Below are 25,650 nucleotides of genomic sequence, written 5' to 3' on the forward strand. Positions count from 1 at the left end.
TGAGCGTAACTTGTTTAATTTTGATGCTAGAAATTTTTTTATAAAACAAAAATGAAGCTTTATTTAAACACTTTAAATAAGTTGTAATGAGTTTTCCCCGAAATGTGCTTCATTTTTGGTTATTTCACGTTCAAGTATTCCATTTGGAATTTGACGAATATGACCCTATTTTTCATTAGCAATAACTCTGCTTCTACTAAGTGTAGAGACGTGATATATACACCATTTTTTTTAAATTTTCTACAGGCTATATTTTTGATAAGAACGTTTTTTCGACAAAATACTTCCTATTTGAGTTATTTGCGAAAAACCGTCTAAAAGCGTGGTTATTTTGTTGAAAAAATGAACCTATTCACTGCCAAATAACTCGAAAAGTATTGACTTCGTGAAAAAACTCTATAGAACAAAGGTTACTTAAAATTAGCCAGTTTATCCATTTCCTGACTTTCTTTGGACGAATATTTTTTCACCCCTAAGAGGGGATGAAAACCACCCCCAGAGCACATATCGGCACAATATCACTTTTTTTCTTTGACTTGTTAGCTATGTGTATGCCAAATTTCATGTGAATCCAAGCGGTTCTTAAAAATTTAGAGATTTTGCAATATTTTACCGTTAAAGAACGGACTATTAGTAAATATTTGATTAGTTTTACTTACATGACTGAAACAGTATAGACATTTGCTCAATAATAATAACAAATTTCGCTTACAAATCCTACACCGATACAGTTAATTTCTGGACCGAAATAGCATAGGATATGTAACTAATATTCTGCATACAAAACCTACTCGAATTCAGCCGCCCCCATGACTAAAATAGTATAGGTTTTGTAAATTCGCGGCCCGGGAGCAGTCGCGCTCACTTCTGTAACGTAAGTAGTCGCGCGTAGAGAAAAAATCTCACAATATAGATTTAAATACGAACAGGGACCCACACAACAGGGAATGCCAACCTCAGTAGAGAAGGCACTTAGGAGGAGGAGGAGATTATATAAACTAGATTAACTATACTAAACCAGATTTTTGGTTTTGGTTATTAAAGCAAAATAAGACAATTTTATTTTAATTATCAATTTACTATTTCCAGATTAAACAAATTTTACTTGTCTGTATATCAATGTAATTTCTTGAAACTTAATAAAAGATCAAACCGGGCAGATAGGAAAATATCAATTTATATTTAAATACTCTCATTTCTTACGTAACAGCAATTTATAAATTCTGAATTAGGAACCAAATGATTCATAAAAAAGCAATTTGCCGGCAATCTTAAAATGCATATCGACAACTCTATTATAGTCCTCCATTAAGATACGTGGAATAAATTGTAGGAGCTGAATGGATCATAAAAGGGGGCGTAAGGACTGTACAAAGTTATATTATCTTACCTGTGATAATTATAGTAGGCTGATCAACCAAAGTTGGTCTGATTCTGGTCATTAATATAAAACGACATAAAGATAATAGAAACAAAACATCATATTATCTTTGATTGTATCTCCAGTTATTGTTCCTAAAGGCAATACCAACTGAGGTGTTTATATATTTTGAACTTTTTGAAAACTTTAACAAACATGTATACCTAAATACAGTGCACTGGAATAAGTGTTATGGTCGAAGCGAAGATACGGTGGGATATGCGCATTTTATCAATGAAATTCGATATTTTTAAGACATTCCAGAAGCCGCTACAGATAAAATGTTTTAACAACCTATTAATCATTCAGAATTACTCGACGGATATTAGTACAGTTAAAATAATTAAGACGATAACCGGACAATAATGATTTAATGAGTGAAATTTTAAAGTTTTTTTACCTTAGTGACCAAAAAAGCAAGACCATTAGCAGAACCCAATTAAAAATTATTTTGCACATCATATTTGAAACATTGTTTGGTTGAAACATCTCATTTGTGTTGGCATAAAAATATATTAATTTGTTTGGACTAAATTACAGTTGTGTTTATCTTAAAAAGAATATGTTACTATCAACATTCACACAGCGTTTCCAAACTGAATTTTGTTATTTGAGTGGAAATATTCCCAGCGATCTCCGAGGGTACAATACTTCTTCAGGTAACAGGCATAACTTTGTTTTTTTTAATGGGAAAGTACATCATGTGACACCTCATTTAAAAGCTTTTAAAATACAGATTACAAAAATGTATATTACTTTAATCCTTTTTTAGAGCATAAGCGCAAAATTTCGGTTGAATTCTTTTTAAACGCAATAATTTTTTTCGAATCCAGAGAAAACCAATACGTATTTTTGAAAAGTTTAAACGCAGAATGAAAGATTACCTTATTACCAAAGGCAAAGAGTCCCTTGGAATAAACATAAAGTTGCTTTTGAATGATATATTTGAATTTAAAAATCAGACTAAATTTTCTCTTTTTTTCACCCCTGTGACTTATTAAAATAAACATTATAGAAGTTCTCAGGGACTTTCGACCATCGATAATACCGTAATATTTCATTCTGAGTTTAAATTTTTCAAAAATACTTATTAGTTTTCTCAGGATTCGAAAAAACTGAATGCATTTAAAAATAATTCGACCGAAATTGTGCGCCTACTCTCTCAAAAAGGATTAAAGTAATAGCTATTTGTATAACAAGGGAGGAAAGTGTAACTTTTCCTCCCGAGAATGAAGTTTACTGCCCGACGCGTAGCGGAGGGCAGTAATCATTCAAGGGAGGAAAAGGCACTTTACTCCCATGTTATACATATGGTTTTTCCACCTTCCTCAAATAACAAGTAATTTTTTCATTTTTACTTAATTTATTTATGTAACTAACCAACAAAATTTATTAAAACTAAAACAACAAGTAGGTACAATGTAACTGTCAACTGTCAAATATAAGTCAAATTATTAATGTAAACATTGTTAAATCAAAATAACAATTTACTGTTTTTTACCATTCTGCAAAATAGAGGGTGTTTTATAAATAAACGTTAAAATGTATAGATACTTCGTAATAGAAAATAGATATTATACAGGGCGTCAATAAGTTATATTTCATGAATGAAATACTATGACGTCACTTTTACTTTTCCTCCCTAGGGAGGAAAAATATTTTCCTCCCTAGGGAGGAAAAGTACAACTTTGCTCCCTACAATCAGGTCCGGAAAAGTATACTTTCGGTAGAGGTAGGTGGAAAAATACATTTTTGCAATCAGTATTTCAAAAGCTTTTAAATGAGGTGTCACATGATGTACTTTTCCATTTAAAAAAATCAAAGGTATGCCTGTCACCTGAAGAGGGATCGCGTAAAGTTCGAAACATTGATGCCATAATATACTATAATTATTTTAAAAATTGACCTGTCCGAGCGTTTTGCTTATGTGTTAAAAATAAATAAGGTAATAAGAGGGTGTAACACTTATTCCAGCGCACTGTATAACAAAACTAAGAGGCTCTTAGAAGAGAGTGTACCAGATTTATAGTTTTTTGTTGTGAGACAAATGTGAAAAGATTGCTAACATCAAATGAAAACATGGTAATGTTTGAATGAAGCTGGAGTTTATTGACAAGATGACTAGTGTTTTTGATTGAAAAACGAGGGGTGAAATTCGTCATGTTGTTAATGAGATTAAAGTATAAATTTTGAAAGAATGGAAACTGGAGTGTTTATGAAGCTAACAACTGGACGAATGGGGATGCCTTCTTTGTGTATCTAAGCGTTCGTACATATGGGCACTTGTTTTTCAGTTATATGTAAATTAATAATTTGCCGACATAACGGAACTTGTTCAACTGTTTGTAATTTTATTTTTGAAGATTTTGTTCGCCTTTTATTAGGAGTGACAAAACCGGATATACTTCCTGCTGCATTTCGGGGCTCTCCTTCCCAATATTTTTGGTCCTACACTCAGAAACTCATGAAAATGCAACCCACAAATCTCAGATTATTTACTATTATTTTTTCAGTCGGTTTTTAGCAGATGCTTCTCTTTGAGCGAATTTTAACACATATTTTATTATTTCACGAGCTTGAGCATTCAAAATTTTTCGCTTCACTTTATACTGTTGATCCATTTTTAGATTAAATGAACAGTTAGAAAATTTAAAATCACTATTATTAATAATGAGATTTTACACAAAACTTGTCAGCGTCACGAATCGGCCTATAGTAAAACTATCCACATAAACAGCTAAGAAGTTGTCGATCAATTGAGCTTTTTCGGCCGTAATTTGAAATTTGCTAGGGCGCCCAGTATGTTCATGTCTATTTCTATTTCGGTTCACCTGTATGTACTTCAAATTGTAAAGAAGAGTCACAACAGGATGAGACACATAATACCACAAATTAGAAGAACTCGTTCTTCTTCTTCAGGTGCCATCTCCGCTACGGACGTTGGCAATCATCATAGCTATTTTAATTTTTGAGGCAGTAGCTCTAAATAGTTGTTTTGAGCTGCATCCAAACTATTCTCTCAGGTTCTTCAGCCATGAAATTCGTCTTCTTCCGATGCTTCTTCTGCGATCTATCTTTCCTTGCATTATGAGTCGCAGGATGCCATACTTCTCGCCCCGCATCACATGTCCGAGATACTGTAGTTTTCTTTCTTTAATTGTAAGTTCAACTTCCTTCTCTTTACCTATTCTTTTCAGTGCTTCGTTATTCGTAACTCGATCTACCCAGGAAACCCTCATAATTCTTCTATAGGTCCACATTTCAAAGGCGTTAAGTCATCTCATTGTCTCTACATTTAACGTCCATGATTCTACTCCATAGTATAGTACACTGTATACGTAACATTTTGTTAGGCGTACTTTAAGAACTAATGTTAAATCTTTGCTACATAGGACCTTTTTCATTTTCATAAAATTAGAACGTGCTTTCTCGATTCTGACTTTGATTTCTGCAATGTAGTCATTATTTGCTTTATGTTATAAGTGTTCCTAGGTAAGTGTACTTTTTTACTTTTTCGATCTGCTGGCCCTCTACCCTCTACTATCAAGATTTCGTTATTATTATGGTTGTTTTTACTAATTTTCATAAACTTCGTCTTTTTGATATTGAGAGAGAGTCCGTACTCCCTACTACACCTTACTATTTTACTCATGAGTCTTTGCAGGTCTTGTAAACTATCGGCTATTATTACTGTATCATCTGCATATCTGATGTTGTTAACTAAAACTCCTAAAAAATTTCAATACCGATTCGGATCGATTGGCAGATACCGGTGGTTACATATAGTCCAGACATCAAATAAAGATCAACATTGGTTAAAGAAAACAATATCAAGTTACGTCTACATGCGCTTGCTTCTCGCATTTAATAATGTTTACCGCACTTACATAATAAACGTCAGGAACAAACAATTTCGGAACACGACTTATAAACTCCAACAAGAATGTAACTTTACCATGCAGAAAAACTTTTGTTTACAAGTTATATACAAATTTTCCCTTAAAAGTTAAAGTTTTACTCTTGGGTTGAACTGTACTTGGAATATAATGTTATGCTCTGTATTTCTCTTTTTAATTAGATTGATGAGCAAATTCTTAATTTAATTAATTACTCAACTATTTTAATTGCTGCTTATGTAAAACAAAACCAAATTAAAATTAAATTTTCTAATAAACTTTATTCTCAGGGCTATTTTATTTTTGATGCTTTACCTTTGGTTTGTGGCTTCTGGTATCTCTAGTTGCTTACTCCGTCCAGGACAAAACAGGGAAATTAAACACACTCAATGCCATATAAATGTTAAAAATATTATTTATTTATCCAAGATACCATAAACATAAAATTTTAAAATATGCTAAAAATTTAGATTTGTTGCAACTCTTTCTCATCTACTAAATTAAGTTTTAATTCTGATATCTCCTCTGTTTTAACAAAAAAAATTGTTTTAATAATTCGTTATTTATTCTTATATATATATCAATCGGTTTTAAAACGTCTTGCGACGTTGTCCGATGCCTAATTTCCATGACACTCTATCATCCCATTGGCCCTCTCTAAGATCTCTTGCGCTCATCGCCTTCGTTACTCTCTCTCTCCAAGATTTCTTGGGTCTTCCTCTCTTTCTGCGGTTTGGTGGTACCCATTGCATAATTATTTTAGGGAGTCTTGAGTTATCCATCCTCTGGACGTGTCCGTACCATATCAGCTGTTTTCTTTCTATGTCTGTTGTTAGAGAGCCGTCAACCCCCATTCGCTGTCTTATGTCATCATTACGTATTCTCTCTCTGCGTGACACTCCTACTGATCTTCTAAAAGCGTCCATTTCTACTGCCTCCAGTTTTCTTCTGTTGTTTTCGGTTATCCGCCAAGTTTCTGCTCCGTACAATAGACTGCTTTTAATAAGAGATTCGTAGATATTGTGTTTTCTTCTTTTTCCTATTTCATGATTCCACAGTACGCTGTTTAGACAACCTATTGTTTTTCTGGATTGTGTTATTCTTCTCTTTATTTCTTCATCATCTTTCCCCGTTGTGTCAAAAACGATTCCTAGATATGTGTAATGGTCGCAGGGCATGATGATTTCATTATTTTCTAATGTGATGTTCGATAGTTCGGTACCTATTGGCAGGTATTTTGTTTTTTCTGTATTAATTTCTAGTCCCCACTTTCTATATTCTTCTTGTAATTTCCTTGCCATGTACTCTAAATCATCTTTATCGTTTGCTATAACAACCTGGTCATCAGCAAACTGCAATGTATATAAGCAAATCTCTCCAAGGTCTACGCCCATGCCTCTGCATTTTCGTTTCCACTCTTTCAATGCTTTTGCAACATATATTTTAAATAAGGTCGGTGATACACAACACCCCTGACGTAGACCTTTATTAACCAGGAAGCTTTGCGATAATCTGTTTCCAGTTTTTATTTGTGATGTTGACCCTTCATACAAATTTCTTAAGGCTTTTATTAAGGTGACACTAATATTCGTCTGTCGTAACACGTTCCAGAGTTTGTTTACAGGAACTGTATCGTACGCCTTCTGCAAGTCAATAAACATGAGGTGGGTTTCTTGATTTGTGCTTAATTTTTTTTCTATTAGTTGTTTGAGGCAGAAGATATTATCAGTACAGCTTCTTCCTGTTCGAAAACCGGATTGTTCTTCTTCCTCTTTGTCTTTGTACTCCTTCTCAATGCGGTCTCTAATTATTCGTCCATACAAACGGCTGAATGTACTAGTCACTGATATCCCTCTATAGTTTTTTATTCTTACAAAATTTAATAAACTTTACTTTTCTCTTTTTGAATTGATTACCTATTTCTTCTTTAAAATTTGGACTGTATAATTATGTTATAGAACTGTTCAATACAAAAAATTAAGCAAATATGGTGTGGATCTAAACAAACTTTCTCCGATTCACAAATGATTTGACTAACCTTTTTGTTTCTTCTCTACTTCTTTTCCCGGATTGCGTCGTCCTCGATTGCGTCGTCCTCGAGTCCCACACGTACTCTTAGGATGTTGCGAAAGGTCCCTCTCGTCCAAACTGCTTCACAAACAAACAAACAGGACTCGCTCGAATTCTCGATTCAGTTTTCTCTCTGCTCGATATCTTGTGCAAATAGATACCAATCGGCTACTCGTTCTAGACAGAAACAGTAATCTTCCTCGGACACAGGAAAATTATCTTCTCAAACCGGTCAACGATTTCGTTTCAACTTGATTCTGCTCGCAAAGGCCAATTTCACCACTTTACACTGACTTCTCACTTTTCAAAAACTGGACTGATGTCTCCAGATACCCATTACACAGTCCTATTTTTTCTCTCGTCAAAATCAGACGCAACACTCTCATCCCTTCCATCCATCATTTTCCACCAATCACAAAACATCCTTTCTACCCAATACACCCATATTATCATTTCTTAAGAATCGATTTAATTTGTATGCAACTTTCCAATTTGTTAAATTCTGGGAGACATCATTACTTTCGTTGCTAAACAAAAAGCCTCACATTCTAAACTAAATACATTTGTTTACCGCTTAACCTTCTTCGAATTTTTTTTATCAAATGTCTTATTGTCCATTGCAAAGCGAAATAAACGGTATTGTCTCATCTTGACCGCACCATTGTTTAAGTCCGTTCAAACACCCATTAAGAAAACCACCTTCTTAACGATTTCACTTTTCCGCGAAAACACTGATTACCAACTAAATTATCCTATTACAATTTTTTGTCATATACAGGGCGATGAAAATCTATAATTTCGTGGTCTCTGATATAAATTTATTTACTAAATTTTTCCCAAAAAAATTATACAACAATACACTGATCAAAATTACAAAGGAGCCACTAACCTAATTTAATGTAAATTGTTTATTGCATTAGGTATCAGCTTAACGGAGCCTTTATGTTTACGTCCACCGAGTAGACACATACACTTTTTATAAATGAAAGAAGAAAAAAACAAAAATGTATAAACATTTTCAATTTCTTTGCAATCCGAAAACGCAGCAACATTATACTCTAGTTAAATCGGAGAGTGCAGGAGAAGTCTATACCGGTTTCGGGGATTTTCCCCTCGTCAGTAGTCCCATATCCTCTTCCCTCCAATTTAACCAGGTACTTCGCTTTGGGCCCTTCCGAATTGCAAAGAAAGAAATGCCGAGGATATCCTAGAGACATCTACCGAGAAACAAAATAAGTTATCAATCAAGTAGCACAGAAAACGACAATAAATATCGTTCCCATACCACCAGATTGACAAACAGGTGGAATTTTCTCTGGTTACTACCTCCCGTGATTTTCAAAAATTATAAATCATACGGGTGCCGAGACGAAATTAAGATGAGGGAATTTTGAATAATTCACGTCCCATCTGTTCAGCGTGGTAAAAGATCCAACGAGAAAGATTCCTTAGTATTCCACAAAAGAGTAAATGAATTAAAAATGTATAAATGTTTTCAATTTCTTTGCAATCCGAAAATTGGATTTAAATTGGATCCTGGTTAAATTGGAGAGAAGAGGATATGGGACTACTGACGAGGGGAAAAATCCCCAAAACCGGTATAGACTCTTCCTGAATTGAAAATGTTTATACATTTTTAATTCATTTACTCTTTTGTGGAGTACTAACGAATCTTTCTCGCTGGAACTTTTACCACGCTGAGCAGATGGGACGTGAATTATTTAAAATTCTCTCATCTTAATTTCGTGTCGGCACCCGTATGTTTTATTATTTTTGAAAATCACGGGAGCTAGTAACCAGAGAAAGTTCCACCTGTTGTCAATCTGGTGGTATGGGAACGATATTTATTGTCGTTTTCTGTGCTACTTGAATGATAACTTATTTTGAAAAAAAAAACAAGTTTCTTAAAGTTGTTAAGAATTAATGATGGATTTTGATGTGCTTGGAAGGCTCCGAAGGCGCAGAGTGTATCTCACAGATATTCAAATTGCTATGGCAACAACTTTAATTCAAGAAGGTTACGGTCAAGACGCCGCCCGTACAGCAGAAATGTTAAATTATTAGTCGTGCTGCGATAAATAGAGCCTGGATCAGGCATTAAGGGCCGGTACTTTGCATGACAAAATTCCCCTAACGGGGGTTTAATCGGGACAGAAAGTACCGGCCCTTAATGTATGGAGTTATTAGAAGACAACCTAAAACCCACTTTACACCAATAGTAAATTGATGAAGAAATTGACAAAGTTCTTCAAGGTTAAATTTGACGTGTACAGAACACAATTTAACATCCAATTTTGCCGTGAATAAAAAGAAAATGAAGAAATTTGACAAAATAAAATATGTCCTTTAATAGGACCTGTTCTATATAAAATTCCTTTGTTTTCTTTTGATTCACGGTAAAATCATAGAACACTTTAGGTGATCTGTGTGTAAAATTGGATGTTAAATTGTGCTTTGTACCACAAACTATACATTTTGTACACGTCAAATTTGACTTTGAAGAACTTCGTCAATTTCTTCATCAATTTATTGTCGGTGTAAAGAAGGGTATTGTTGGTGTACACAATACGCATCGTGTAGGGGCGACTACAGCTAGTAAGAATCGACTTTAATAACTATGGGCCATCAGCATCAGAGATCGTCGAACTACAAGAGTAAATACTCAAACTCAATCAAACGTAATCGGCTTCACGAACATGGGTTGAATGCAAGAAGGCCAGCTAGAATACCTCGTTTGACTCCTGCACATGAATTGAACACATGAATTGAACACTTAAATGAATTGAAGAACACATGAATTGGACCAGGCACAATGGAGTAACGTGATGTTTACTGACGAGTCCAGATTTCTTTTAAATCATGTTGATGAACGTGTTATGAGTCTGGAGAAGACTAGGCGAGCGCTTTTTGGATTCCACAATTCAAGAAACCCAGGTTTTTGGCGAAGGTTCAATTATGGCTTGGGTTGTGATAACTTTGAATGGCTGCTCTGACCTAGTAGTTAATCGACAAGGGGCGTAGACGACAGAGCGGTACATTAACGAAGTTCTTGAACCAAATGTCCCATTTGCTGAAAATATGGGTCCAGAATTTACCCTTCCGCAAGATAATGCGAGACCGCACGTGGTCAGGATAGTGCAAAAATATTTGACTATCCACAATATTCACGTTATGAAGTGGCCAGTAAGGAGTCCAGCTTTAATTCCCATTGAACAAATTTGGATACACACGGGAAGCGCTTGAAGGATCGTCAACCACTAAGAGACCTACAACATGTCGAGGAAGTTCTTGTGGAAGAATGGGAACAACTAGATTAATAAACTATTCGAAATGTGATTGAAGCATGCCTGGACGTTGTACAGAGTTCGGCGAGTTACAGCTTGTCCACATGAGGGCGGTTTGCCAACGTCGACGTCGCGGTTTACCTGAAAAACCCAACCGCCGTGGTTCAAGTTGCCAAGGAACAAATGGAATCGTACACATGCAACCGCTCCGTCGTCAAACCGCGGCGGTTGTAAGTTACGCTTTGTCCACATGAGGGCAGTTTGCCAAGGTCGACTGGGCGGTTTACCTGTTTTACTTGACCACACCCTAATGCCGCCTTTGAAGTTACCAAGGAAAACAGGTAAACCGCGCAGTCGACGTTGGCAAACCGCCCTCATGTGGACAAAGCGTTAACTAGGGGAGGAATAGGACCACCAGTCAACCGCTCTCATGTGCACGATACAAACGTCGGCTAACCGCGGCGTCAACCGCTGTCAAACCGCCCTCATAAGGACAAGCGCTTGGAGGGGCCCATACACACAATTTTTAGCAACGCTGTTTTTATTTTATATTTTTTTCGCAAGAAAATTTACAGGTCAGTAACAAAAACTTCGCTATATTTATAGCGAAAAGAAGGAGATGTCAGAAGAGCAGATCGTACAAGGTAGTTATCCAAGATTTCGGATTGGAGCCCAATGGGAAATAGAAGAAGAGGTAGACCCCGAAGATCATGGAGGGATGAAGTGGACGAGGCCATGGAAAGACGATACCTTAGAAACGGAGAAGAGCAGAACAGAAACGACTGAAGACGTTGGCTGAAAGAAGGAAGGCGGCGACAGCTATAAAAAACCTTACATACAGGGTGATTGATTAGTCTGGGTAAAGCTCAATAGATCCGCTATAGTAATAGATAGCAAAAAAAGTTAATAACAAACATTTTAGCCACCTTTGAGCTTCACATTACAAAATTAGTTAGAATGTTACAGGGTGTTCGGTAACACAGTGGCAGACCAAACTTAAATTTTTTTTAAATGGAACACCCTATATTTTATTTTAAATTCGACATCCTGTTCTTCCCCATCACAAAAATATAAAGGTTTGTTATGTTATACAGGGTATTTACAAAGTTATAACCAATTTTATATGAAAATCGTAACAAGTTCAACTCCCTGTATAAATAAAAATAAGTAAAACAGCAATGATTTATTAATGCCATATTTTTTTACGTATTGTCAAAATTTTCAAGAATGATTGATACTACTAATTTTCTTTATCAAATACAGGGTGAGTCAAAACACGCAAGTACATTATTTTCTCAGTAATTTTAAATGGAACACCTTGTATTTTATATCACTATTGAAAAGTACCATACTATACCTTATTTTAATTTTTAGATAACATTCCCTATTTCTAAGGTACATTCCATGTCAAATCACTCATGCAAAAAATTTTGACTCTCCGATTTGTCTGAAAATTGGTATATAGCTTCTGCGGGACGTAAAAATAAGATATTTAAAGTCAAAAAATCTTCTTCTTCTTCTTTCTCAAAATGTTATTTTATGCGATTTTACAGTGATTTGGTGTTTATTTAAACAAATTTGCATTTTCTGTCGTAAAGTATCAATGAAAAACATAATATTTTAATAGAAAGAACTTAAAAATGTCATTATATGGCATTATAACAAGTTATTTTGAATCAAAACAAGTTTTTGATCAATTTTTATAGTGTAAAAAACGTTAAAATACCGTTTTTTACATTTTCCTCCATTCCCAAAACACATTATCATCGATTTGGCTGAAAATTTGCCCACAGATAGCCAAAAGATAGGACTTTAAGTGGTTAGAAGGATTTAAATTATATTTCAATACCAAAAAAGTTACATGCAGTAATATCAGACTCAAAAGTATATATTAGTCCAGTCGGGATAGCATTTGACCTTGAATGCCGAGCTGCCCAAAATTTTATTTTTCTGATCTTTAGGGGAGTCAATAGTAGCCTAAATTTAAAATCACGAATGAATTCCTCCGTTACGTTAGCCGCCATCTTGATTTTAAAGGAGAACCTTTTTTGCTCAATATCTCCGCCATTTTTAACTTTTCGACAAAAATAGTAGGAACTGAAATTGTTCCAAATAAATCGTATTTACAATTATTACAATTTCTTTTTAACAATTTTTGTCGTGAGGTCGATATTTTCGAGTTAATTGTACTTACAGTAGACGCCTATATTTTTGACTATAATATTGAATGTAACTTTTTTGGTATTGTAATATAATTCAAATCCTTCTCACCACTTAAAGTCCTACGTTTTGTCTATCTGTGGGCAAATTTTCAGCCAAATGGATTCTGATCTATTTTGGGAATGGAGAAAAATGTAAAAAACGGTATTTTAACGTTTTCTACACTATAAAATATAATCAAAAGCTTGTTTTGAATCAAAGTAACTTGTTATAATGCCATATAATGACATTTTTGAGCCCCTTCTATTAAAATATTATGTTTTCCATTGATACTTTACGATAGAAAATGCAAAATTGTATAAATAAACACCAAATCACTGTAAAATCGCATAAAATAACATTTTGAGAAAAAAAGAAGAAGAAGATTTTTTGACCTTAAATATCTTATTTTTACGGCCCGCAGAAGCTATATACCAATTTTCAGACAAATCGGAGGTCCAAAATTTTTTTTGCTCCAAAATTGAGTGATTTGAAATGGAATAAATAAAAATAACCCCTAAATTTATTAGTTTTCGAGATATTTTCATTTTTCAATGAGCGTGGCCACCCAATTCCCTAGTAGCGTGGCCACCCAAATCACCAGAATTTAATAAACTGGACTAATTTTTTTCTGGTTACGTTAATAATGAAGTTTATAAAATACCTCCAACAACAAGGGATGAGATGAAAAATAGAATACAAAGTGTATTTCGATGTGTTAATTTACAAATGCTTCGTATAGTACGTAGCTCATTCAATGATCGTTTTTAGGCGTGCATAAAAGTGTTAGGAGGTAATTTTGAACACCTTATGTATATAGCTTCTAATTTTTTCAAACATGTTTTTTTGCAAAATGTGTTACTGATAGATTATTTTTCGTTCTTTATTTTACATTGTTACATTTACATACAAAAGTAGTGTTTAATTGTCTTCACAAAATGTTGTATTTTGTGTTTATGTGTTTTTTTGTAAAATTTATTACTAAATTTTCTTTCTTTGTTTGTTACATTTACATAAAAAAGTAGTATTTAATTGTTTCAAAAATGTTGCATGTTGTGGTTCTGTGTGTTTTTTTTTTGTAAAATGTATTACTAATAAATTATTTTTATTTCTTTGTTTGCTACATTGTTACATTGATTACCGGATTGATAATCAGTAATCGTCAATTGTCAATCCAGTCATGGCTTACTTAAAATTTAGACAAATTTAAACACCTAAAATAATTTGCTCTTAAAAATGAAAATGTCTTGAAAACTAATAAATTTGAACATAGGGAATGTTGTATAAAAATTAAAGAACGGCAATGGTACTTTTTAATAGTGATATAAAATAGAGGGTGTTCCATTTAAAATTACTGAGAAAATAATGTACTTGCGTTTTGACTCACCCTGTATTTAATATAAAGAAAATTAGCAATGTCAATAATTCTTGAAAATTTTGACAATAAATAAAAAAATATGGCACTAATAAACCAAATTACTGTTGTGCTTATTTTTATTTATACAGGGACTTGAACTTGTTACGATTTTCATACAAAATTGGTTAGGTATAACTTTATACATACCCTGTATAACATAACAAACCTTTATATTTTTGTGATGGAGAAGTTAACAGGATTTCGAATATAAAATAAAATATAGGGTGTTCCATTTAAAAAAAACATAAATTTGGTCTGCCACTGTGTTATCGAACAACCTGTAACATTCTAACTAATTTTGTAATGTGAAGCTCAAAGTTGGCTACAATTTTTGTTATTAACTTTTATTGCTATCTATTACTATAGCGGATCTATTGAGCTTTACCCCACTAATCAATCACCCTGTAGATAGATAGATAAATAAAAAAGATATACATACTCATAAAAAGAATTAGCTTAAACCTACGAACATCTTTATAAGTGGCAAAGTGGCTCCTTTTTCGTTTTGATCAGTGTATTTCTCAGCATTGGTTTCCACTTTACTCTTGTTTCCTACACATCTTTTGTTTAAAGATCGATAATACTGATAAATGAATTATGTAGTGAATACGGTTAAATTTAAAAGCTGTCCAGGTGTACATAGTAGTGTAGTTTTAACACTATTAGAAACAATAAAGGTATTTCTCTGCAAGCGCACAGCCCAACATACAAGGTAATTATCCCGGAATTTCCATTCAGACCGTTGTCGGTCGGAAGATTGCAGATAGCAGAGGTAAATTGTTACGTTATTTATCGTAGGGATGCATCGATAATATCACAGGCTCAAGTATCGTTACTGACATTTATTCATACTGAATTCTTATAATAGCAAACTCATATTCTTTAAACTATTCTTAACTGTACTAATCTACAAAAAATATCCTATTCTTTATCCTTATGCTAACAATAAAACACTGAAAACTTTTGTTTTCAATACTTCCACAAAATTTATTAAAGTTATACTTCTTTAAGCGCAATAGACGGCCGGAGGAGTGATGACGTAGAAGTGTCAAATTTTATTGACATATATGTCAGATTTTGTCCAAACATTTCCAAACAAACGTTGTTTAGTGTGGCAAATTTGTATTTTTTTATTGTTTTTTCAGTTTTTACAGCGAATATTTCCGTTTTGCAATGTCAGTATTGTTATAGTTGCTACAACAATTTTACAAAGTTTGTGTAAATAATAAAGCATGATGTTTTATATGAATAGCAATAAAATGTATGTATGGGTGAAGTAAGGTTAGGAGACCGAATTAGGATAGTGAAATTAAAAAAAAACACTATAATTAAACATAAAAAATAGCACAGGAAGCAAAATTTTAACTTTATACTAATTAAAAAGTCTTGAGATTCGGTAAACCAGGGTTTACCGAATAATAACCAGATAGGGCTATCTTTTCAACGTGCTTACAATCTTTGTTTGGAAAGTGATTGTCTGATATAACGAGATCCGCTTATAACGAGGTAATTAGGCCGCCATTTCAATTCTCGTTATAGAGGGAGTGTACTGTATACTTTTTGTGTCTTTGGATTTTTCTTCCGATAAGTATTAAAATATGATTAAAAGAAGATTAAAAAGCAATCTTAATATTATTTGTACAATCTGTCAAAATAATTCATATTGCTATCAATTTTACGGCCATAGCAGACTGACGTACACGGTTGCCTCCCGATAATCGTAGTCAAGCAGTGTTTACTGCGGTTATATTTTGGATAGGTGACCGCTTTAGGAACACATCATGTTGTTGACTTGCTTTACGTTTTTTTAATATTTGATATTATTTTAATAAAAATTTCTGGAAAGTAGTAAGTATTAAAATTAGTTTAATATTTAAATAAAATACAAATAAACTGTTTAAAGTATATTTATTTCGTTGAAATCATATAATAGAAGTATAACTTCTTACGTGCGTACTAAGTACACACACATTCTTTTTACAAATTAATGTCACTATAGCTGTTTCGGCAGAGTGCCTTTCTCAATTGATATATTTTACTGTGTCTGCACTTAAAGTCTTTAACTGACGAGGTTATGGAGTGCGGAGCTGTGTGACTTAAGTTGGCCATTCAGAATTCTATCTATATTTTTTAATTTATCAATTTCGATAAATTCTAATAAATATAGCTTAACACCTTTATTTTGAATATGAAGGACTTGAAACTCTTCTTTAAAAGAGTGATATGAACTAGAAGGTGAACTGCATAATGTACAATCTGTTTTTTCTATTATTGAAAGCCCTTTTGTGTTCTGCTATGCGTTTGTCAAAGTTTCTGTTAGTTTGACCGATGTAAGTTTTTGGACAGCCACCACATGTCAGTTTGTATACACCACTCTGTAATTGCTTTTTCTTTTGGCATGTGTTTTCTTTCCTTTGCTTGTTTTTCGCATTCTCGTATTCCTAGGTCTTTCAAATCCTGGTTAATACCATCAATCCACCTCTTTCTAGGCCTAAATATTTGAAACGGTCCACTCTTTCAAATATTTGCCCACTAAGAGATATGTTGCCTTTCGTTTGTACTTTTTCCCGAGTTTTTATCATGTACCTACTTTGTCTTTGAGACATTAACTTCTAGACCCATAGTCTGTGCCGCTTCTTTAAAATATGTATAAATTTTTTCTAGGTCTTTTAATGTCCAGCTGATTATGTCTATATCATCTGCGTAGGCAACGACATGATTGAGCTTTGTAAATATTGTACCATCCCTATCTATAGGAGTTTTCCTGGTTACTTGTTACAACTCGAAGGTTAAAAAGTGTTGTTGACACTGCATCCCCTTGTGTTAGACCTTCATTAATGTTACTAAATTCATCGGACAGTTGATTTTGGATCCTTACTTTTGCTTTGGTGTTGGTTAGGCATAGTTTTACTAATCTGATTAGTTTTTTTGGCACATTTAACTCTTGCATTACGCTTTATAATTCCTTTCTAATTATTGAGTCATAAGCTTGTTTGAAATCTACAAATAGATGATGTAGTTCGGTATTCCGCTCGTAGAATTTTTCCGGCGTTTGCCTTACTGTAAATATTTGGTCTATAGTTGACCTGCCTTTCCTGAATCCTCCTTGATAATCCCCTGTTGTTTGTTCCATTATATTATTTAGTCTTCCTTCCAATATTTTGCTAAATATTTTGTATCCAACGTTGAGTAGTGATATTCCCCGGTAATTATTGCAATCTAACTTATCTCCATCAAATCTCTTATCAAAAAACAGTTAGAAAGATCTGGACAAGAAAATATCGGTCAAAATCTAGATATCATGAATTCCGCCATGGTCACCATAGCAAACGAAGTTTTGAAACCAGAAAAAGACCCAATAAAGAAAAAGGATTTGATGACCGATAAAATACTAGACCTTATTCAACAAAGAAGAAATTGGAAAAGCAAAGACGAGATTCGGTATAGAGAGATATATCGACAAATAAGATACGAGGTTAAGCGAGCAAAAGAGGACTGGATGGAACAAAGATGTCGTGAAATGGAAGCACTACAAAGAAAACATGACGAGTTTAATATACATAAAAAGCTTAAAGAAATTACCTACACTCAGAGAAAAAGAGCTCCTCACTTTATGAGAAACTCCAAAGGTAAAATAATTCTTGACTTGGATGAAAAAAAGGAAGAATGGACTAACTATATAAAAGAGCTCTTCCTGGATACGAGGCCACCACTTAACACCACAAAGTATGCGAATACTGGTCCTAGTATTTTAAAAGCGGAAGTAGAGAAAGCCATCAAACAGAGCAAAAATGGGAAATCTCCAGGCCCTGACCAAATACCATCAGACTGGCTCAAACTTCTGGATGACGACAATGTTTCACAACTAACAAACATTTATAACCATATATACGAGACTGGCATGATGCCACAGATATGGTTAGAGTCCACATTTATTCCACTCCCAAAAAAGCCTAATACATCATCATGTAAAGACTTTAGACTAATTAGTCTCATGAGCCACTCTCTCAAGCTACTTCTTAAGATAATTCTTAATAGAATCAAGCAGAAATGTGAAGAGACAATGGGAAACAAACAATTCGGTTTCAGAGAAGGATTGGGAACAAGGGAAGCTTTGTTCTCAGTGTTAACATTACTTCAACGATCATGGGAAGTACAGAAACCAATTTACGTCTGCTTTATAGATTTTGAGAAGGCGTTTGATAGAGTTCAACATAATAGGTTGTTTGAATATCTAGAAATGATTGGAATAGACGATAAAGATCTGAGACTTTTACAACATCTATATTGGTATCAAGAAGCTTCTATTCTGGTAGACGGCAAAGAAACAGACAAAATTTGCATTCAAAGAGGTGTCAGACAGGGTTGTGTGTTATCCCCAACTTTGTTTAACGTATACTCGAAATAATTTTTAATGAAGCCTTGGAAGGACAATGTGGAGTTCGAATAGGGGGAGAAACTATTAACAACATCAGAAATGCAGACGACACCGCGATCATGGCTGAAAATATCGAAGATCTTCAATTCCTTATAGATCGAGTCACTAGGGAATGCTCCAATAACGGACTTAACATAAATGCAACAAAGACAAAGTTACTTGTGGTTAGTAAACAAGACGTCGGCCCTATGCAACTAATTGTCAATGATGAATCAATAACAAAAGTTAACCATTTTAAATACCTAGGATCTTGGATAAACGAGACACTAAATCCGGATGAAGAAATTAAAACTCGTATAGAAATTGCAAGAGGAGCATTTATGAAACTTAGATCTATTCTGAGCAACTCTCAGCTGAACTTACAACTAAGAATCAAGTTCCTAAAATGTTATGTGTATCCTGTATTACTATATGGATGTGAAACCTGGATCATGAAGGTTAACATGATGAACAAATTAGAAGCCTTTGAGATGTGGTCGTATCGTAGAATGCTCAGAATATCTTGGGTTCAACGCATTTCAAACAGAGAAGTCTTAAACAGAGTAGGTCAAGGCGAAGGTGACTTAATGAAGATGATAAAAAAGAGAAAACTTGAATATCTGGGGCATATAATGAGAGGTAGCAGATACAGGATGCTGCAGTTAATACTCAATGGAAAGATCGACGGAAAAAGAGGAATTGGTCGAAAGAAATATTCATGGCTCCGAAACCTTCGTCAATGGACTGGCTTATCAGCAGATCAATTGTTACATGCCGCACAAGATCGAGAACGATATCGGCAAATTGTTATGGAAGCTACCCACGCCTAAAAATTTGGGCACGGTACTTAAAGAAGAAGAACTTATCTCCCTTCTTATGCATAGGGCATATCACCCCAATTTTCCATTGTTCCGGCATTATTTCTTTGGTCCATATTTCTAGTATTAACTTTGTTATTTCACTCTGTATTCTATGTCCTCCATATTTTAACATTTCTACAGTTATTGTATCGCATCCTGGGGCCTTGTTATTTTTCATTTTTTTTATTACGTCTTTTATTTCTGCTTCTGTTGGTGCATATTGATCTACTTCAGTCAGCCTCTCCTACCAATCTTAGCTCTTCTATTTCGTAACGTTGATTTTGTTTATTCAACAGTTCTTTAAAATGTTCTCTCCACCGTTTTAGCACTCCTTTTTCGCCTGCTATTAGGTCCCCATTTTTGTCTTTGCATAATTTTGTTCTTGGTTGGAAACCTTTTTTTAAAGTTTTATTTCCTTATAGAATAAGTTCTATTTCATGTTTTTGTTCATGTTCTTCTAGCTTTTCAATTTTTTCTTTATTGTGTTTCCTCTTTTTAAATCTTAGATGTTTTTTTTAATTGTCGTCTTCTTGTAGTATATTCCTCTTTGGTTTCTACCGTACTGTTGTTCAGTATTTTAAGCCTAGCTTGGTTTTTTTTGTTCCATTAGTCTCTGAAGCGCGTGATACACACGCAAACTTTAAGTACGCGGGTTTAAAGATCGCGGACTTACTCTGCTCGCCGTCGGTGATACACGGCAGACTTAAAGTACGCGGTTTTAAAGATCGCGGTCGCCGTCGGTGGTTTGTGCTATTTAGGAATTTTATCGTATTATATACTTCGTATCGTATCCTATCGTGTTATATATTTTTAATACTAATAAAAAAGACGAAATCGAAAAGTGTGGGTAACAAACAAAATATCATAGATAAGAGGGTAATATTTTCATCGGGAGGATAAAACAGCCTATAAATAATCAGGTTTACTAAAAAACAAATAATCAAAAATAATTTGGTATAGCTTAAAATAGTGTTTTACGGTTTTCTCAAAACTTATAAAATGTAACTTGTCTCCTTTCAACAATAAACGATTGAATTATTTTTAGGCAATTTGCTTAATTAGTGAAAATATAAGTGTAACTTTAAACGCAATAACATGATGGCTCGAGGCTCGCTGCTCGTGGCAGTGATACACGTACGGGTTACGAGTAAAATTTCAAACTTGTTGGATCGACGGCGTACTTACTCGGCGGACTTAAAATACGCGTACTTGCTGTGATACACGCGCGAAAAAGGTCGTCGAGCCATAAGTTCGCGTACTTACTCGCGTGTGTATCACCCCTTTGACAGTCTTTGTCATACCATCTTAAAAAAAATGCTATTAGACTCTTATAATATACTATTTGAGTTTGAGGAGAAAAAAAACTAAACAAAACAACTCTTTTTATAAAAATTAATCATTTGGTCACTCTGCCAAATATTTATAAAAAAAATACACAAACTTTCCCTTAAATCACCTATTCATCTGTTTCCAATCCAATATCATCAGCATTCATACTTGTTCGTTTGTCCTCAGATTTTTGTAGAATTCATGACAGACCGGCGCCGGCGTAGTGTGTAGTCTTTATAATTTAATTTTTGAATATAAGCTATTCATCATATCCAAAAAAGAAGGCTAAAAGGAATTACAACGTTAAAAGGGTTCAAAATTGTTTCATATGTTCAATGGTCTCCCAACTCCACGGTTTTTTCGGCTCCGGAAAAAACCGCGGAGTGCTACCACCTCTACTATTTTCATCTATTTTTATTTCACAACGCATTATGTTGTCCATCTTTTGCGTTATTTTGCCGGTTATTACCGCGTTCATCATTGCATATTTGTTTTTAAACCCGATTTAATAAATTGTTATTCTCCTCTTATCGTGTCTTATTTAAAATAAACTTATTTTAAATCAAAATTGTAGTTAATTGTAGTTGTAGTTAATGTAGTAAAAATAGTAGTAAAAATGAATGAGTGAAACAGAAGAAGAGAAAAAGCATAAGTCTAATGACTGTAATGAACTTTTACTTAGACTCCTATTAATCTATTTCCCAACACTGCACTGATAAAAATTATAATTTAATTAACAACAAATTTAAAGCAATAAATAGAAACAAATTGAGTAATCAGAATGAAAACTGTAGATAAAAACTTTAACTACTAACAATTTATTGTATTCAATATTTCGAAATCTAGTCGACCTAGTTTTGAAGAAACTGTAAAAATCTTTATCAGTACCACGGTAATACCGATCTAATCTTATTTTTTTAGTATGAAGGGCATTGGTCGATTGTAGATTCCAGATAGAATAGTATCGATTTTTAAATAATTTTTTAGTTGTCAACCTTATATCGATATATTTTAACGCATACCTTTCTGTAATAATAATGTCTAATATTTATGCGTAATATTTGTCTATATACGGAGTGTCCCACGTTATTGTTAAGATGCAGTAATTCTCTTATTTTCCGAAAAAGTAAAAAATAAAACAAAAACCTCTGTAATTTTCATTTCAAAACCTTTCTAAAGGAGTTACAAAAATTTCCTCCCAAGTTTTTTTATATCTCTTTTTAATATGTAGGTATTTTAAATACATTGCTACTTTATTTTATAGTATATTGTGCAACAAGTGCAGAAAGGTACTCATTTCTCACGAGTTTGAAAAGTTGCGGTACGAGCGCAAGCGAGTGCCGCAATTCAAACGAGTGAGAAATCACCTTTCTGCACGTATTACATACTATACTTTTTGTACAACCACAGTTTTTGCTAAAAATAAAAATCACAATTTCCAAACGAAGATTTATTATAATAATAAATTATAAATTTTAAACTGTATTTAATTAATACTAATCAATTTAAATTCCTTATACCTAAACAAATTACACAGAAATCAGTTAAAAAATTAATGTACTGCCTTAATGTGTTTGAACTTAAACTATTTTAAATAATTATTATTATAAAGTAATGTCACATTTGACGTTATATTTATGCAGACACAGATTTTCAAATATACCTACTTCATTCGACGTATCTTGCTGAGGTTGCTAAATCCTTATTGGTTAATTGATATTTATAAAATGTTTATTAAGAATAAAATTGTAAAATAAAACAGTTGTAACATTCATAATTTAATTTCTATACGATAATTAAGTATAATAACTGTCTTACAGGTTATACAGGGTGTCCAGAAAAGATTGGTCATAAATTATACCACAGATTCTGGGGTCAAAAATAGATTGATTGAACCTCACTTACCTATATAAAATAGTGCATACAAAAAAAGTTACAGCCTTTTGAAGTTACAAATTGAAAATCGATTTTTTTTCATATATCGAAAACTCTCAGAGATTTTTGATCGAAAATGGACATGTGACATTTTGTATGACAGCAACATCTTAAAAAAAAATTAAAGTGAAATTTGTGCACCCCATAAAAGTTTTATGGGGTTTTGTTCCCTTAAACCCCCCCAAACTTTTGTGTACGTTTCAATTGAATTATTATTGTGGCACCATTAGTTAAACACAATGTTTCTAAAACTTTTTTGCCTCTTAGTACTTTTTTGATAAGTCAGTGTTTATCGAGATATTTTGAATATTTGTCGAATGCACCACATATTTGTATATATATGGTTAAGTACGGTTATAGAGACCTGTTAATAATCTGAAAATTTATTTATAATTTACATTTTTAGGTATATTTTGAAAAAGAAGCTACATCTCGATAAAAGGTGACTTATAAAAAAAAGACTAAGAGGCAAAAGTCTTAAAAAAACTGTGTTTAACTAATGGTACCACAATAATAGTTTAATTGGAACGTACACAAACATTTGGGGGATTTAAAGGAACAAAACCCCCATAAAAATTTTACGTAAATATATTGAAAAAGAAGCCGCATCTCGATAAAAACTGGCTTATCGAAAAAATACTAGGAGGCAAAAAAGTTTTAGAAACGTTGTGTTTAACTAATGGTACCACAATAATGAATCAATTGGAACGTACACAAAAGTTTGGGGGGGTTTAAGGGAACAAAATCCCCATAAATTTTTTATGGGGTGAACAAATTTCACTATAATTCTGTTTTAGGATGTTCCTGCCATAAGAATGATACATGTCCATTTTCAATAAAAAATCTTTAATAGTTTTCGATATATTGAAAACAATCGATTTTCATTTTGTAACTTCAAAGGGCTGTAACTTTTTTTATGAGCACTTGTACTAAGGTAAGTTAGGTTCAATCGAACTATTTTTGACCCCAAAATGTGTGGTATAATTTATGACCAATCTTTTCGGGACACCCTGTATATTTGTCTACACTTTAACCACAGATGTAAACAGAATATATAAAGTTACTCAGAATGAGGTAGTCATTTGTAGAATACTAAATTTAAAGTTAAAAAATAATGTGTTAAATTAGCGAATTTTCCAGATTTCTCGGACATGAGATGTAGTTAAATCGGTTCTTTTTTGAAAAGTACTATCAAATCTGATATTTCAAATAAAACAATTTCATCAAAAGATGTTATAATTATTTTCGTGGAATGTAATGGTACTGTGCAGAAAAGAACTTTCCGGCACAGAACCGTCACTTTTCTGCACACTAACCTCATATATCATATACTGTGAGAAAATGTCAAGTTTCTTAACATAAAACTGTGCAGAATAGTTATTTATGAAACAGTTCGTGAAGTATGCTTTTTGCGAACGCACGCGATGTTATACATCGCGTAAGTTCGCAAAAAGTACTTCACGCACAGTTTCATACAATATTTTATCTACGATAAACAAATAAAAAAACTGTAACTCTTCGTCACTGGAATTCATTTCTATTCTACAATTTTTAGAACTTTGACATAAAAAAATTCTAACTTCTTTCGAACCACAAAACTGTCAAAACTTTTGTTGTAATTTATTGCTCACATGTCATCACCATGACAACGCGAAAGTTAAGGATATTTGATTATATGAAAGTGTTCCAAAAAACAGTGCGAAAAAGTAAATCCCATTTAAAATACATTGTTACTTCACTCACACTTTAAATCCTTCACGCACTGCTATCTATAATGAAAGTTTTCACAAACTAAAAACTTATACATAATATGAGATAGAGTAGATAAAAGTGCATTTTGAATAGTGGTTGTAGAAAAAATATATACTATGGTCATTGTAGACAACAACAACTCATATTCCGATTTTATGTGTACTAAAAATTTCGAAAAAAAATTCAAGTTTCTCAGTGTTTCAAGCCATTTAGCATGACTGTTTTTATAAGGATAATAGAACTTACATACAAGTTTTGGTTTGTCCGTTTGCATTGATGTTTGTTGTCTTTATTTCAATTTTTTCCGAAAATAATGTTCATGCGTTCTTCGCCTTTTGTCAGAGAACCAAAAATGCTTGCGACCTTCAGAGTTCAACCTTCTACAGGCAAAGTCATGTTAACATTTTTTTTTCTACCATTTTTCTACCCTTACTCGTATAGTTTATGTAATCTAGAGTGCAGATCAGTATCAGTATCATGAATAAAACTATATTTATAAATAATGTTAACTAATATTTTATTGATATCTTTGTCTGAATATTTGCCAAACTGTGCTGTTCACTTTGACAAGGTGAAAAATGTGTGTCATATTAATTGGGATAAATGTCACTGAATGTTTTTATACAAAGACTTGAATTTTGTATGTAAGTATTAAAAAATAATGTATCGAATATCACACGATAGTAAGAATGAATAAGAAAATAGTGCTCCAGTTTTTTTCAAACTTGTTTCCATTCGGCAATAATCACTCGAGTCCTCCGGGCTCTCGTGTCAATTGCCAGGCAAAAAGTTTTTTAAAAATTGTCGCATTATTGCCAATTTATTCTCACTCTCTTGTGATATTAATGTTGAAAACGTTATTTCACGTAGTATCAAAAATCATGGCTGCCATGAACAAATGGACGGTGCTCTATTGAACTAATAAAAACATTACTTCTCCTCGTAACATGCAATAAATAAATACTTTAATTATATTCATATAGAATGTCTTCCGACTTGATTAATGGTATATCGGCAGCCCGCAGGGATATAAATAAAACACCGCCACAACTTTCGTCCAGTTACACTGAC

At 33.2% G+C, this 25,650-nt stretch overlaps 1 protein-coding gene across 1 annotated transcript in view; it reads left to right on the forward strand.

The window, feature by feature from the left end:
• The window catches only part of LOC126883564 (laminin subunit alpha-1), a 490,753-nt gene that overhangs the window by 275,017 nt on the left and 190,086 nt on the right, over positions 1-25,650 (forward strand). The gene's annotated exons all lie outside the window — the stretch shown is intronic.

This window comes from Diabrotica virgifera, chromosome 4, assembly GCF_917563875.1.
Source record: "Diabrotica virgifera virgifera chromosome 4, PGI_DIABVI_V3a".
NCBI lineage: Eukaryota > Metazoa > Arthropoda > Insecta > Coleoptera > Chrysomelidae > Diabrotica > Diabrotica virgifera.